This window comes from Mesoplodon mirus (assembly GCF_964341445.2).
Source record: "Mesoplodon mirus genome assembly, chromosome: 7".
NCBI classification, from domain to species: domain Eukaryota; kingdom Metazoa; phylum Chordata; class Mammalia; order Artiodactyla; family Ziphiidae; genus Mesoplodon; species Mesoplodon mirus.
This window is the reverse complement of record NC_138983.1, coordinates 83,778,966-83,794,904: the sequence shown is the minus strand read 5'-3', so window position 1 is coordinate 83,794,904 and position 15,939 is coordinate 83,778,966. Positions and strand designations below refer to the sequence as shown.

Sequence of the window (15,939 nt, the reverse complement as noted above, 5' to 3'; positions counted from 1 at the left end):
CAAGGCAGCTGCCTTTGGTCTAGGCAGTTCCATAGCAGAAGGCAGTGAAAATGGCCATGGCGGCATAGGACTGTCAAATCTACGCCTCAGACCTGGAGGTGTCATGTCACTAGACAGAACCCATAATTAGTTCAGTACTGCAGTATGAACCACAAGGTCATCAAACAGGAAGGATAGCTCAAGAGTCCCCGTGTGATAGATGCTCAGGGCTGTGCACTGCACATGGCAAATTCATGGTGACAAATCAACGTCAGGCTAAAAGATTCCTCCTGGTTCGAGGTTTGCAGGTCAGAAATTTCAAAGAAATGGCATAGACTAATGGACATCCTAGTGAGGCTAAAACCAAAGAGACTTTCTCTTTCTCTCAAATGCCATTGAGTTTCTGCTATGTTCTTTGGTCAAATTCTGTACTGGATTCTGGGAACAAAAATGTGCCTAGTTTGACTCTTCTAGGAGTGGGGGATTGGCTTGCTTTTGAGATTGTTTTTAAATTTTGGGGATAGTGCTGTAAAATCAAATTGTATCGTAGTAACTCTTCAGACTCAGCATGGTTCATGAGAGGCTTGATAAACTGATAAAACAGCCAAGGCCCTGAGAGACCCAAACCCGTATCAGTCTGTTCTCTGTGTCTGTGAGTCTGTTTTTGTTTCGTAGACAAGTTCATTTGTGCCGTATTTTAGATTTCACATATAAGTGAGATCATATATTTGTCTTTCTCTTTTGACTTACTTCACTTAGTATGATAATCTCTAGTCCATCCACGATGTTGCTGCAAATAGCGTTATTTCATTCTTTTTATGGCTGAATAATATTCCATGGTATATATGTACCACATCTTCTTTATCCATTCATCCATCAGTGGACATTTAGGTAGCTTCCATGTCTTGGCTATTGTAAATAGTGCTGCAGTGAACATTGGGGTGCATGTATCTTTTCTTTCTTTCTTTCTTTCTTTCTTTTTCTTTCTTTCTCTCTTTCTTTTTTTCTTGTCACAAGGCATGTGGGATATTAGTTCCCTGGCCAGAAATGGAACCCATGCTCCCTGCACTGGAAGCACGGAGTCTTAACCACTGGACCACCAGGGAAATCCCAGGGTTGTATGTATATTTTTGAATTAGAGTTTTCTCCGGGTCTACGCCCAGGAGTGGAATTGCGGGACCCTATGGCAGCTGTATCTGTTCTCTGCACGTCTCACATCAACCACCTGCACTCCAATCCTTGCTCTCAACGTCATCTTCGGGGAACCCAAGCTGCGACAGGGACCTTGACAAGAAGAAATGGCTCAGGGAAAAGCTACCTGCACAGGGAGGAGATAGAGGCCATCGACCCTGGGGTGTAGTGGGGAGAGTGGGCACAGAGATTTATCATTTCACCCCCGATACTCAGCCCTCCTGGCTGCCCCACTCTAGGTCACCTCGGGATACCCAGGTGACCCGGTTAGAGTCCCTCCCTGTGCAGGAATCTAGGGGCACCAGCGGGTCTGAATAATATTAGTGCAGGGTCTCCCCCACGGCACTGGGGTTATTTGGGGCGGGTCATCCTCTGCTGGGGGCCCCTCCTGGGCACTGTGTGGGGTTTAGCAGCATCCCTGGCCCCACCCATTTGATTCCAGGGGCCTCTCCACCCCAGTAGTGACCACCACAAATTTTCCCAGACATCACCAAAAAACTGGGGGAGGCGGGGGCAGGATGGCCCTGGGTGAGGACAGCTGTGTTGAAGCAACCAGCCTGGCCCAGGGCAAGGTCTGCCCCAATCCCGTCAGAGCCTGCATTTAGAACTGCCCCTTCCCTCTCCCACCTCCCCTGCCCTGCAGTGGTCTCCGAGACATCATCCCCATGTAATCCATGACACCTTCTCAGTTTACTGTCCCCAGCACCTAGAGGAGTGTCTGATGTGTAGTAGATGCTTCATAAATACTTGCTGAATAAAGGAGTTGAATAAAGGGATGAGTGGATGAATGAATGAAGGTTACCATGGAAGGAGGGGGGAGATTCCCTTTCTGGCTCTCTGGGTTTGGGAGATCAAGTGAGAGATCCATGCTAAATAGGCTGACCAGCCTTCTGGGGTTCCCTGGGAATGAGGGTTTCCCCACAGTTCCAGCGCTCAAACCTGAGCGGTCCTGGGCAAACTGGGGGTGGGTGTTGGTTACCCTATGTAAACAGTAACAATTCCAACTGCAATAGCAATGGCCAAGGACTTCTAGGGTCTTACTGACCAGGCAGAGTTCTTTACCTGGCGGGGAAAGTGACACAGGAGGGAGGGAGGAGTCTGAGGAAGAACATCCCACACGACAATGTGTGCCAATGGCCCTGGGCCCAAGGTCACACCTGACCAGGGCTTGCTTTTTTTTTTTCTAGTTTACTTTTTCCCACGTGGGTATGCAATTGTCCGAATGCCATTTATTGAAAACTCCTTCATTTCCCCACTTTCTGTCATATCCGGTTCTCACATATCTCCTTCTGGACCTTTATTCTATACCATAGAGCTTTACGTCCCATCCTTGCACCACTAGGGATGTTTCATCACTCTAACGTTATTTATTTTTTTATTTTTTTATTTATTGTTTATTAGTTTCTGCTTTATAACAAAGTGAATCAGTCATACATATACATCTGTTCCCACATCCCTTCCCTCATGCATCTCCCTCCCTCCCACCCTCCCTATCCCACCCCTCCAGGCGGTCACAAAGCACCGAGCTGATCTCCCTGTGCTATGCGGCTGCTTCCCACTATCTATCTACCTTACGTTTGGTAGTGTATATATGTCCATGCCTCTCTTTCGCTTTGTCACAGCTTACCCTTCCCCCTCCCCATATCCTCAAGTCCATTCTCAAGTAGGTCTGTGTCTTTATTCCCGTTTTACCCCTAGGTTCTTCATGACATTTTTTTTTTAAATTCCATATATATGTGTTAGCATACGGTATTTGTCTTTCTCTTTCTGACTTACTTCACTCTGTATGACAGACTCTAGGTCTATCCACCTCATTACAAATAGCTCAGTTTCGTTTCTTTTTATGGCTGAGTAATATTCCATTGTATATATGTGCCACATCTTCTTTATCCATTCATCCGATGATGGACACTTAGGTTGTTTCCAGCTCCGGGCTATTGTGAATAGAGCTGCAATGAACATTTTGGTACATGTCTCTTTTTGAATTATGGTTTTCTCAGGGTATATGCCCAGTAGTGGGATTGCTGGGTCATATGGTAGTTCTATTTTTAGTTTTTTAAGGAACCTCCATACTGTTCTCCATAGCGGCTGTACCAATTCACATTCCCACCAGCAGTGCAAGAGGGTTCCCTTTTCTCCACACCCTCTCCAGCATTTATTGTTTCTAGATTTCTTGATGATGTCCATTCTGACTGGTATGAGATGATATCTCATTGTAGTTTTGATTTGCATTTCTCTAATGATTAATGATGTTGAGCATTCTTTCATGTGTTTGTTGGCAGTCTGTATATCTTCTGTGGAGAAATGTCTATTTAGGTCTTCTGCCCATTTTTGGATTGGGTTGTTTGTTTTTTTGTTATTGAGCTGCATGAGCTGCTTATAAATTTTGGAGATTAATCCTTTGTCAGTTGCTTCATTTGCAAATATTTTCACCCATTCTGAGGGTTGTCTTTTGGTCTTGTTTATGGTTTCCTTTGCTGTGCAAAAGCTTTGAAGTTTCATTAGGTCCCATTTGTTTATCTTTGTTTTTATTTCCATTTCTCTAGGAGGTGGGTCCAAAAGGATCTTGCTGTGATTTATGTCATGGAGTGTTCTACCTATGTTTTCCTCTAAGAGTTTGATAGTTTCTGGCCTTACATTTAAGTCTTTAATCCATTTTGAGCTTATTTTTGTGTATGGTGTTAGGGAATGATCTAATCTCAAACTTTTACATGTCCCTGTCCAGTTTTCCCAGCACCACTTATTGAAGAGGCTGTCCTTTCTCCACTGTACATTCCTGCCTCCTTTATCAAAGATAAGTTGGCCATATGTGCGTGGGTTTATCTCTGGGCTTTCTATCCTGATCCACTGATCTATCTTTCTGTTTTTATGCCAGTACCACACTGTCTTAATTACTGTAGCTTTGTAGTATAGTCTGAAGTCAGGTAGCCTGATTCCTCCAGCTCCGTTTTTCGTTCTCAAGATTGCTTTGGCTATTCGGGGTCTTTTGTTTTTCCAAACAAATTTTGAAATTTTTTGTTCTAGTTCTGTGAAAAATGCCAGTGGTAGTTTGATAGGGATTGCATTGAATCTGTAGATTGCTTTGGGTAGTAGAGTCATTTTCACAATATTGATTCTTCCAATCCAGGAGCACGGTATATCTCTCCATCTATTTGTATCATCTTTAATTTCTTTCATCAGTGCCTTATAATTTTCTGCATACAGGTCTTTTGTCTCCTTAGGTAGGTTTATTCCTAGATATTTTATTCTTTTTGTTGCAATGGTAAATGGGAGTGTTTTCTTGATTTCATTTTCAGATTTTTCATCATTAGTGTACAGGAATGCCAGAGATTTCTGTACATTAATTTTGTATCCTGCTACTTTACCAAATTCATTGATTAGCTCTAGTAGTTTTTCGATAGCATCTTTAGGATTCTCTATGTATAGTATCATGTCATCTGCAAACAGTGACAGCTTTACTTCTTCTTTTCCAATTTGGATTCCTTTTATTTCCTTTTCTTCTCTGATTGCTGTGGCTAAAACTTCCAAAACTATGTTGAATAAGAGTGGTGAGAGTGGGCAGCCTTGCCTTGTTCCTGATCTTAGTGGAAATGGTTTCAGTTTTTCACCATTGAGGACAATGTTGGCTGTGGGTTTGTCATATATGGCCTTTATTATGTTGAGGAAAGTTCCCTCTATGCCTACTTTCTGCAGGGTTTTTATCATAAATGGGTGTTGAATTTTGTCGAAAGCTTTCTCTGCATCTGTTGAGATGATCATATGGTTTTTCTCCTTCAACTTGTTAATATGGTGTATCACATTGATTGATTTGCGTATATTGAAGAATCCTTGCATTGCTGGAATAAACCCCACTTGATCATGGTGTATGATCCTTTTAATGTGCTGTTGGATTCTGTTTGCTAGTATTTTGTTGAGGATTTTTGCATCTATGTTCATCAGTGATATTGGCCTGTAGTTTTCTTTCTTTGTGACATCCTTGTCTGGTTTTGGTATCAAGGTGATGGTGGCCTCGTAGAATGAGTTTGGGAGTGTTCCTTCCTCTGATATTGTTTGGAAGAGTTTGAGAAGGATGGGTGTTAGCTCTTCTCTAAATGTTTGATAGAATTCGCCTGTGAAGCCATCTGGTCCTGGGCTTCTGTTTGATGGAAGATTTTTAATCACAGTTTCAATTTCATTACTTGTGATTGGTCTATTCATATTTTCTATTTCTTCCTGAGTCAGTCTTGGCAGGTTGTGCATTTCTAAAAATTTGTCCATTTCTTCCAGGTTGTCCATTTTATTGGCATAGAGTTGCTTATAGTAATCTCTCATGATCTTTTGTATTTCTGCAGTGTCAGTTGTTACTTCTCCTTTTTCATTTCTAATTCTATTGATTTGAGTCTTCTCCCTTCTTTTCTTGATGAGTCTGGCTAATGGTTTGTCAATTTTGTTTATCTTCTCAAAGAACCAGCTTTTAGTTTTATTGATCTTTGCTATCGTTTCCTTCATTTCTTTTTCATTTATTTCTGATCTGATCTTTATGATTTCTTTCCTTCTGCTAACTTTGGGGGTTGTTTGTTCTTCTTTCTCTAATTGCTTTAGGTGCAGGGTCAGGTTGTTTACTCGAAATGTTTCCTGTTTCTTAAAGTGGGATTGTATTGCTATAAACTTCCCCCTTAGAACTGCTTTTGCTGCGTCCCATAGGTTTTGGGTCGTCGTGTCTCCATTGTCATTTGTTTTTAGGTACTTTTTAATTTCCTCTTTGATTTCTTCAGTGATCACTTCGTTATTGAGTAGTGTATTGTTTAGTCTCCATGTGTTTGTATTTTTTACAGATCTTTTCCTGTAATTGATGTCTAGTCTCATAGCATTGTGGTCGGAAAAGATACTTGATACAATTTCAATTTTCTTAAATTTACCAAGGCTTGATTTGTGACCCAAGATATGATCTATCCTGGAGAATGTTCCATGAGCACTTGAGAAAAATGTGTATTCTGTTGTTTTTGGATGGAATGTCCTATAAATATCAACTAAGTCCATCTTGTTTAATGTATCATTTAAAACTTGTGTTTCCTTATTTATTTTCATTTTGGATGATCTGTCCATTGGTGAAAGTGGGGTGCTAAAGTCCCCTACTATGATTGTGTTACTGTCGATTTCCCCTTTTATGGCTGTTAGTATTTGCCTTATGTATTGAGGTGCTCCTATGTTGGGTGCGTAAATATTTACAATTGTTATATCTTCTTCTTGGATCGATCCCTTTATCGTTATGTAGTGTCCTTCTTTGTCTCTTCTAATAGTCTTTATTTTAAAGTCTATTTTGTCTGATATAAGAATTGCTACTCCAGCTTTCTTTTGATTTCCATTTGCATGGAATATCTTTTTCCATCCCCTTACTTTCAATCTGTATGTGTCTCTAGGTCTGAAGTGGGTCTCTTGTAGACAGCATATATATGGGTCTTGTTTTTGTATCTATTCAGACACTCTGTGTCTTTTGGTGGGAGCATTTAGTCCATTTACATTTAAGGTAATTATTGATATGTATGTTCCTATTCCCATTTCCTTAATTGCTTTGGGTTCGTTATTGTAGGTATATTCCTTCTGTTGTGTTTCTTGCCTAGAGAAGTTCCTTTAGCATTTGTTGTAAAGCTGGTTTGGTGGTGCTGAACTCTCTCAGCTTTTGCTTGTCTGTAAACGTTTTAATTTCTCCATCAAATCTGAATGTGATCCTTGCTGGGTAGAGTAATCTTGGTTGCAGGTTTCTCTCCTTCATCACTTTAATTATGTCCTGCCACTCCCTTCTGGCTTGTAGAGTTTCTGCTGAGAGATCAGCTGTTAACCTGATGGGGATTCCCTTGTGTGTTATTTGTTGTTTTTCCCTTGCTGCTTTTAATATGATTTCTTTGTGTTTAATTTTTGACAGTTTGATTAATATGTGTCTTGGCGTATTTCTCCTTGGATTTATTCTGTATGGGACTCTCTGTGCCTCCTGGACTTGATTAACTATTTCCTTTCCCATATTAGGGAAGTTTTCAACTATAATCTCTTCAAATATTTTCTCAGTCCCTTTCTTTTTGTCTTCTTCTTCTGGAACCCCTATAATTCGAATGTTGGTGCGTTTAATGTTGTCCCAGAGGTCTCTGAGACTGTCCTCTGTTCTTTTCATTCTTTTTTCTTTATTTTGCTCTGCATCAGTTATTTCCACTATTTTATCCTCCACCTCACTTATCCGTTCTTCTGCCTCACTTATTCTGCTATTGATCCCATCTAGAGTATTTTTCATTTCATTTATTGTGTTTTTAATTGATGCTTGATTCATCTTTAGTTCTTCTAGGTCCTTGTTAACTGTTTCTTGCATTTTGTCTATTCTATTTCCAAGATTATGGATCTTGGAAATAGAATCTTGGATCAGCTTTACTATCATTATTCTGAATTCTTTTTCAGGTAGACTGCCTATTACCTCTTCATTTGTTAGGTCTGGTAGGTTTTTATCTTGCTCCTTCACCTGCTGTGTGTTTTTCTGTCTTCTCATTTTGCTTATGTTACTGTGTTTGGGGTCTCCTTTTTGCAGGCTGCAGATTCGTAGTTCCCGTTGTTTTTGGTGTGTGTCCCCAGTGGCTAAGGTTGTTTCAGTAGGTTGTGTAGGCTTCCTGGTGGGGGGGACTAATGCCTGTGTTCTGGTGGTTGAGGCTCGATCTTGTCTTTCTGGTGGACAGGTCCACGTCTGGTGGTGTGTTTTGGGGTGCCTATGGCCTTATTATGTTTTTAGGTAGCCTCTCTGCTAATGGGTGGGGTTGTGTTCCTGCCTTGCTAGTTGCTTGGCATAGGGTGACCAGCACTGTAGCTTGCTGGTCGTTGCCTGAAGCTGGGTGCTGGTGTTGAGATGGAGATCTCTGGGAGATTTTCGCTGCTTGATATTATGTGGAGCTGGGAGGTCTCTTGTGGACCCGTGTCCTGAAGTTGGCTCTCCCACTTCAGAGGCACAGCCCTGACTCCTGGCTGCAGCACCAAGAGCCTTTGTCATTCTTCTTAAAGTCTAGGACTTCAGAAGATCATCTCAAAGGCCGCCCGGCACGAGCTTCAGAGGACCATGCACAGTGAAGTAAGTGCAGCTCAAATTAAGAAGAAAGGCCAAGATTCAGCTCTTCGGTCCATTTACTCCCCTCGTGATGAGGATAGGTTTCAAAACACCCCACTTAGCCTTTGGGCACACCAGAAGCCAGTTAAACCTGATGAGCTAAATTGGATACACTTGATGGTGAAGGGCACGGTGGGCCTGAGTCGTGGCTGGTGGCTGCGTGGAGGTGGGCGACGGAAGCGGCGTCACCAAACGTTGGCTGCCCTTGCTCCGGCCTGCCGTCACTGCCCCAGAGTCGGAGCTCTACAGTGACCATGGGAGAGAGCTCTCACTTGGACTGGGAGTCCAGGGGGCACTGGCCTCGCTGGGTTCGGGCTGAGCGATCTCAATATCTTGTAATAACCTGATTGGAAAACTTCTTGTCCTCAATTCATTGGCTATACTGGATTTTTTTTCTTGGGTCAGACCTTCAGACTTCTACCAGAAATCGTTCCTTTGGGGAAACCAGGCCTTCCCAGAAATTCAGGAAACTTGAACAAAGTAGCTTCAGGTGCTTCCACTTTTGAAGCTGAAAGACACCATAAGCAAGGCCAGTGGTGGTCGTCAGGGATGGTCCTCTTCCATGTGCTGGGCCCACTTCTCCTCCTCTTGAGCTTCCTTTCTCCAGGGTGCAGACACCATCTGGTCTCTCTCCGTAGACCCGGAATTCAGCACCTCACAGGCCGAGAACCAGAGAATGAGAACCCAGGGCGCTACGCAGGTTAAGTGAACTCGCAACCTCTAACTTTATTTTTTATTCATTTATTTTTTTGGTTGTGCCGTGCAGCATGTGGGATTTTATTTCCCTGACCAGGGATCGAACCCGCGCCCCCTGCAGTGGAAACTCGGAGTCTTAATCACTGGACCTCCAGGGAAGTCCCCAGGGCTTGCTTTGACATCCATCGAATGGTGGCGGTGGACACGGGGAGCAGCTGTCTGTGAGCCATCCTGTGTAGAAATGCAGGGTGGAGGGCAGGACAGCTGGAGCGGGAAGGGAAGAGGCGGAGGAGGGAGGGAGGGAGGGTGGGCGAGAGACAGAGAGTTTCCGGAGACAATAGCTCTGGCCATGTCCTAGGGCATGAAAGCTGAAAATAGCTCCTAGTGCCAGGAGCCTTGGAGCCACAGCCTGTGAGCCAGGGTGACTGGCTCTCCTCCCTGGTGTGTGTGTGTGTGGGTAGCTCTGGGCTTCTCAGGCTGGGAATGGGATGCACGGAGCAGGGACGGAGTAGGGACCCTTCTCTCTGGGACCTCGCGGGCCATCCTTAGCTCACAAAGCTGAGCCACCCCTGGCCCTACGAGTGGGGGGCTTATCCTCCCTGTCCCCTGGATCACACCCCCTCACACACAACTTCCCCATGTGTGCTCCCAGCAGCCAAGAGAATCTGTTTTTAAAAGATTTGGGGGAGGGGGGTAAGCATACAAACAAGAGCAGAATGGATACTTTTTCAGAATGGGAATGGCTCTGTGTAACCCCACCCCCAGGGAAACCACAGTCCTGACCTCTAACACCCTTGACGAGTCAGCCTTGGTCTGGGCTTGCGGACCCACGGAAGCTTCCTCATCCCCTCCTTCAGGCCCTGTCTCTCCCTCGGCATCTTTGTGTGAAGCACCTGGGGAAGTGGCACTGCTCGGCTGTACTGCTGCTAGAACTCCACCTGGGCTCCACCAGGCTCCAGCCCCCCGCCCTGTGCACCTCTCTGACCCTGAGGCACCTCAACTGGTAGGAGCGGCATCACCTTCCCTCCCAGGACTTGTGACACTTAAGGGAGACACCAAAAAGACAAGCGTTTGGCTCCCTGGCTGGCAGAGAGCAGGTGCTCAATTGTCATAAGTGTCTGTATCAGTGAGGCTTCTCCAGACAAACAGAATCCATAGGGTGTGTGTGTGTATATACACACACATACATATGTACACGCATACAAAAATATACAGCTGTGTATATATGCAGTATGCATACAGACATATACACATATAGTATATGCAATACACACATACATATATACACACATATGTAAAATGCATCGTTTGTATATATACAGTATGTATACACACATACAATACACATATACATATACACTATACATACACACATAAAATGCATAGTTTGTATATATACAGTATGTACACATGCATATAACATATGCAATAGACACACCTAGTACATATATATCATACATATATACACACATACAAAGATATTTAGATGTGTATATAAACAGTATACATACATATATAATATATGCAATACACATACATACATATAGACACATATATACACCTACATATAAAAGCATGTAGCATAAAAATATATGTACTGTACATATAAATTCATCATATATATACATATATATCATATATATAAGATATATACACATACATATACACAATGTATACACACACATACACACCTATATGTAAATATGCGCATGTACATACACATATAAATATATATGCAAGTGTGTCTATATATAGTATATACATATATACATATAATACCTATGCAACATATACACATACAGGTATACAACATATATACACACCTATATATAAATATACACTGTATACATACATACGTACAGCGTACATCTACTGTATATATACACACACCCATATATCAATATATGGGTGTGTGTATATATACAGCATGTTCACATTTATAATATGTATACTATATATATACACATACATACATGTATACAATATATACACACAAATATATAGGCTTGTATGTATACTGTATATAGTACTTACACATATAATACAAACGCACGCACATATAAACGTGTATACATATATATAATATGTATACACACATATACAAATTAATAGGCTTGTATATATTCAGTATTTTTACATATATAGTTTTGTTTTAAGGAGTTGACTCATGTGACTGTGAGGCAGGCAAGTCCGGGCAGGACTCTGGGCTGGAGACACAGGGAAGAGCTGATGTCCCAAGGCCACTGGAGGAACAGTTCCCTCTTTCTAGGGAACCTCATTTTTCTCTCCAGTCCTTCAACTGATGGACGAGGCCCACCCACGCCGCGGCACTGACAGTCTCCTTTACGCAAAGTGGACCAATTTCAGTGTTAATCTCTTCTGAAAAATACCTTCCTGGCCACATCTGGAATAATGTTTGTGGTTGCCGGGGCCCCACGCAGTGTGCACATGAGATTAACCATCCCCGTGTCGATGATGACACTTTATTTTCTCCCTTGAACATTGTCCCTACTATTCCAATTAAAATGGCAGTGCCATGAGGGCAGGGCATTTCCTTTTTTGCCAGTACTGAGCGTCCGCGGTCTGGTGCCTAGCATAGGCTAAATACACGGCATTTTTGTGAACAGAAGCCGGGATTTCAGCTGTCATATTTAATGAGGAATTATAGTCTTCTTATTGGGGGGAGGGGGGGGTGTCACGGTACGTCAAGGGCGGGAGTCGAACCCGCCACCCCAGGCCCCGAGGGGTCTCCTCGGGTCCCCACTTCGGGCCGGTGGGTGTGGCTGGGGGCAGCCGAAGACGTGCGTGCGTGCGTGCGTGCGTGAGAGCGGGCGTGTCCACAGGGTGGGCCGCGCGCGCCGCGAGTGGTTCGGCCCGGTCCCCGGCTCATTGTGCTCGCCTCACGCAGGCCCGAGTTCGCAGCAGCGCTGGAGGCCTGGGGCCTGTGACCACAAAGAGGGAGCCGGGGGCCGGACGGGAGCGCGGCGGCGGCGGCTGAGGCCCAGGCCAGGCCCCCTCCCCTCACTGCCCGCCTGCCTGTTTGCCCCGCCCCCGCCGGCAGCGCCGCGCCCCTCCCCCAACCGCCAGACTAGCACGGTGCGGGGGCGGCGCGCGAAGACATGGGGGAGAAGCTGGAGCTGAGGCTGGAATCGCTCGTGGGGGCCGAGCCCGCCGTCTGCCCGTGGCCGCTGCCGGTCTACGTAAGTGCCACCGGTCCCCTCCTTCCGGACCCCCGCCCCTCTTCCCCCACGGCGCGCGCTGAGCCCACCGAGAAACGGAGCGACTCGAGTCGCCAGACCTTCTTTGGAGCCCCCCTTCCCGCCCCGCCGTGGTTCTCCGCGGCCTTTTCCAGCCCCCGCGCGCAGGGTGCGCAGAGGGGAGCCGGCGCCGGCCGGGGGCGCAGACTCGGCCGCGGGGACCCCGGGCTTCTGAGGGGCGCCCGAGCCGGTCTGCGGTTGGCTCTGCAGGGCTGGGGACCCCGGTCTCCCCGGGCCTGGACTGCCGGCGGGCTTGCCCTTCTGTACTTTAGGATTTGACATGTAGGGTTTCTTTTGCCTGGTAGTTTATTCTTAGCGCTTTCAACGTGCTTAGGTTTGTTTTTTTTTTTTTTTTTTTTTTTGAGGGCACCCTTTCCTCCCTCTCTCCAGTTTTTTGTGTTTCTGTTTTGTTTTGTTTTAGTTAGGCATTTTGTCCCTCTGATCTTGAGTGGGTGGGCTGGCAGGACACTTGGAGAGGAGGCGTGCTGTCCCCTGATCTTGAGTGGCCTTTGGAAAATGACACGCCAAAGGGAAATTTACACACAAGTCCGGTGATTCCAGAAATGCAGGGTGTCCGGCCAGGTGGGCGCCCGGCCCCTCGTCCCCTGTGGCTGCGTGGTGCGCGTGTACCTTGTCTCCGGGTTTACGCTTGGGCCCCGCAGCCCACCTTCCGGAGGGAAAGCGCAGCGGGCGGCTTGGGCCGGCGCCTTTGGGGCGCCCTTTCGTGCGCTCAGCTTGCGGGGGACCGGCCTCCAGGCGACCCGGCGGGGAAGCCCGCGCGACCCGCGCGTGTGTGTCAGTTTTGTGGAAAGTGTGTCGCGGCCGGGGTCGGGACGCTGGGACCGCCTGGAGCCGATGTTGACTCCGAGCCCCGGTTCTCCGCAGTTATCTGAGGTCCGAGGGTTTCCAGCCCTCCACTGCGCACTGGCGCTTTCTATTTTTGCCCTTCCTGTGCCTGGAGGCGCGGCTGAGCCTGGGCTCTGGCTTTTCCGGTTGGGTAACTCCAGGCGGCCCGGGTGGGCGGCCTGAGCAGCAGTGGGCTGGGCGGGGAGACATGCCAGGGGAGGGAAACTGAAAGTGGGGAGAACCTTCAGAACTCCAGCTGATCCACTTGCCTCGCCTCCCCGCCCCTCTTACTGCACTTGTCATGCCGGGGATGGCTGGCCGGCGCATTTTTCAAAATGTAATAACTTGTGTGTCCTTAGTAGCCGTGAAGCGTAGTTCACTTGTAGTGCACAGTTGTAGGAGTTTTGATCGCCATCAGGCGGCAGAGCAATCCTGTCATCCCATTTGCTGCCCTTTGGCGCCAGGGTGCCTCTAGCCTCTTGGCCACTAATGTCCCGAAGGTTTTGGCTTTTCCAGAAAGTCAGATAAACGGAACAACAGCATGTAGCTTTTTGATTCTGGCTGCTTTGGCTCAGCAAAACCTATGCGAGATTCCTCCCGGGTTTGTTTTTTTTGCTGTTGTTTTAAATATTTATTTAGGTAGTTATTTACTTGGTTGTGCTGGGTCTTGTTGCGGCACATGGGATCTTCATTGCCGCGTGCAGTATGTTTTAGTTGCGGCGTGGGGGATCTAGTTCCCTGAGCAGGGATGGACCCCGGGCCCCTTGCATTGGGAGTGTGGAGTCTTAGCCACTGGACCACCAGGGAAGTCCGTCATCCCTGTTGTTGCGGGTATGAGAAGCCACTCCTTTTTCTGGCTGTGTTGTATTCCATTTTCCGTTTGTCCATTCGCGTGCGGGTGGCAGGACTTGTGGGATGTTTCCAGTTTTGAGGGGATCAGGAATAAAGCTGCTGTAAACATCCCAGGGCAGGTTTCCATGTGAACTTGGGTTTTTACCTCACTTGAGAAAATACTCAGGAGTGGGACTGGGGTCTGTGCTAAGTGTATGTTTAACACCCCTTCTGCATCTTAGAAATTGGTATTTTTGAATATTGGAAGAGTTTAGAAATCCACTGTGACCCAGCACCCAGGCACTTGAAACGAAGTTGAAAGTTCATCTGGAGATGGTCACGTTGTCGCCGTCACTGTCTTTTCTTCGAGGCAGAGCAAGGCCACAGATGTGTAACCCTTGTAAGGAAGGCCTCGTGTGTCCAGGCCGTGGCAGGACCTGGCTTTCTAGTGGTGGGCGGTTCTGCAGTGGAGAGCGTCTTTCCCTTGCTGGCCAGACCTCGCTTGGCAGGGTGCGGGGTGTGCTGCCTGCCTGGCCGGGCGCTCTTTCTGCCGGTCAGCAGCCGTTCCTGGTGTGTCTGTCCTACTACCAGGCAGGCGGTCAGGGGCCCTAGTGACGTGCTCAGCGAGCCGCAGCCTTCCTAAAGCTTTGCGGGTAATGTCTGCTACCCTCCCATTTCCCTGCTGAGGAATTTTGCTTTCTCATGGGAAGTGAGGGGCCAGTACTTTATAAGAGTTCATATTTTGTGATGACTCGATGCTGAATACATTAAGAAAATGGGCTCCTTCCAGAAGCTTAACTTCTCAGAAGGTCAGATTTCGCATGTGACTGCACGTTTGAAATGAGTGAGCTTGTTTGTTCATGGATTCATTCATTCTGCAAGCACCTCCTGGATATTTACAGTGAGTGTTCCAGGGGGCGCAGAGGACAGTAGACAGTATTCTTTTTTTTTTTTGATTTTTGAATTTTATTTTATTTTTTTATACAGCATGTTCTTATTAGTCATCAATTTTATACACATCAGTGTATACACGTCAATCCGAGTCGCCCAGTTCAGCACACCACCATCCCCACCCCCCACGGCTTTCCTCCCTTGGTGTCCATATGTTTGTTCTCTACATCCGTGTCTCAACTTCTGCCCTGCAAACTGGTTCATCTGTTTGAGACAGCTTTGTACTTCCCGCTTCCAGGGGCTCTTGTGTGGGCGCTGCGAAGCGGGGTTTTAGATGGTGCAAGGTGGAGGGTGGGCACTAGAACCGGTGCCCAGTGTCCGGGTGTGCGTGCGCTAGATGGGGCGTGCGGCCTAGGACTCCTGCCGGCTCGGTGACCCCGGCCGAGTGCTCTAAGGCTTCTAGGTCTCAGTGTTCTCATCTGTAGCATGGGCTGAACAGGACTCACTCTCTCTGGAGGTTACAAGGTCGAACTGTGTTAATGCTTGTAGACCCTACAATGTAGAAGACTTAGGACAGTTTGGAGCATCGTTAATTGTTCCACAGATATTACCTGGTCTGTTGAACGACTTTGCCTGGTACACGCCAAAGCGATTAGGAAATTGGTATATCCCAGCTTTATTTCCTTTCCATTAAAACAGGGCTCAGGAAAAAAAAATCTGTTTTTCAGTAGTCGTATCATATAGTGGAAAGAGCACTGGTGTGAAGGCAGCTTAGGGTTTGAATTCCAGGGCTTATGCTGTCTGTGGCCTGGGCAGGTTACTTTTGAACTGCAATCCCCACACTTGTAAAATGACATTAATAACCACTCTTTCTGTGGGTTCTTAGAATTAATTAAGCAGGTTATGTGTGTAAAGTATCCTGGTACTTGAATGAGTTGTCAGAACCAAGGGCTGCTGGAGACGATGCTTCTGCCCTAGGTAATCTTCCCTTCTACTGGGCGGCAGGTAAACACAAGCACAGTAGTCAGTGCTCTGGAAGAAGTGAGTTCTGGTGCTATAGAGCACAGAATCTCTTTTTTCTTTAATTTAATTTTTATTTTCTGTTGGAGGATAGTTGATGTACAATATTGT

The 15,939-nt window shown here is 46.2% G+C and overlaps 1 long non-coding RNA gene across 3 annotated transcripts in view; it reads left to right on the top strand.

Moving 5' to 3' along the window:
• The first annotated feature begins 11,699 nt into the window (after positions 1 to 11,699).
• The window catches only part of LOC309807699, a 69,939-nt gene continuing 65,699 nt past the window's right edge, over positions 11,700 to 15,939 (top strand). For all 3 annotated transcript variants that reach the window (XR_014294633.1, XR_014294634.1, XR_014294635.1), the window contains exon 1: positions 11,700 to 12,183. This is a non-coding gene — a long non-coding RNA (uncharacterized lncRNA). The remainder of the gene's footprint in view (positions 12,184 to 15,939) is intronic.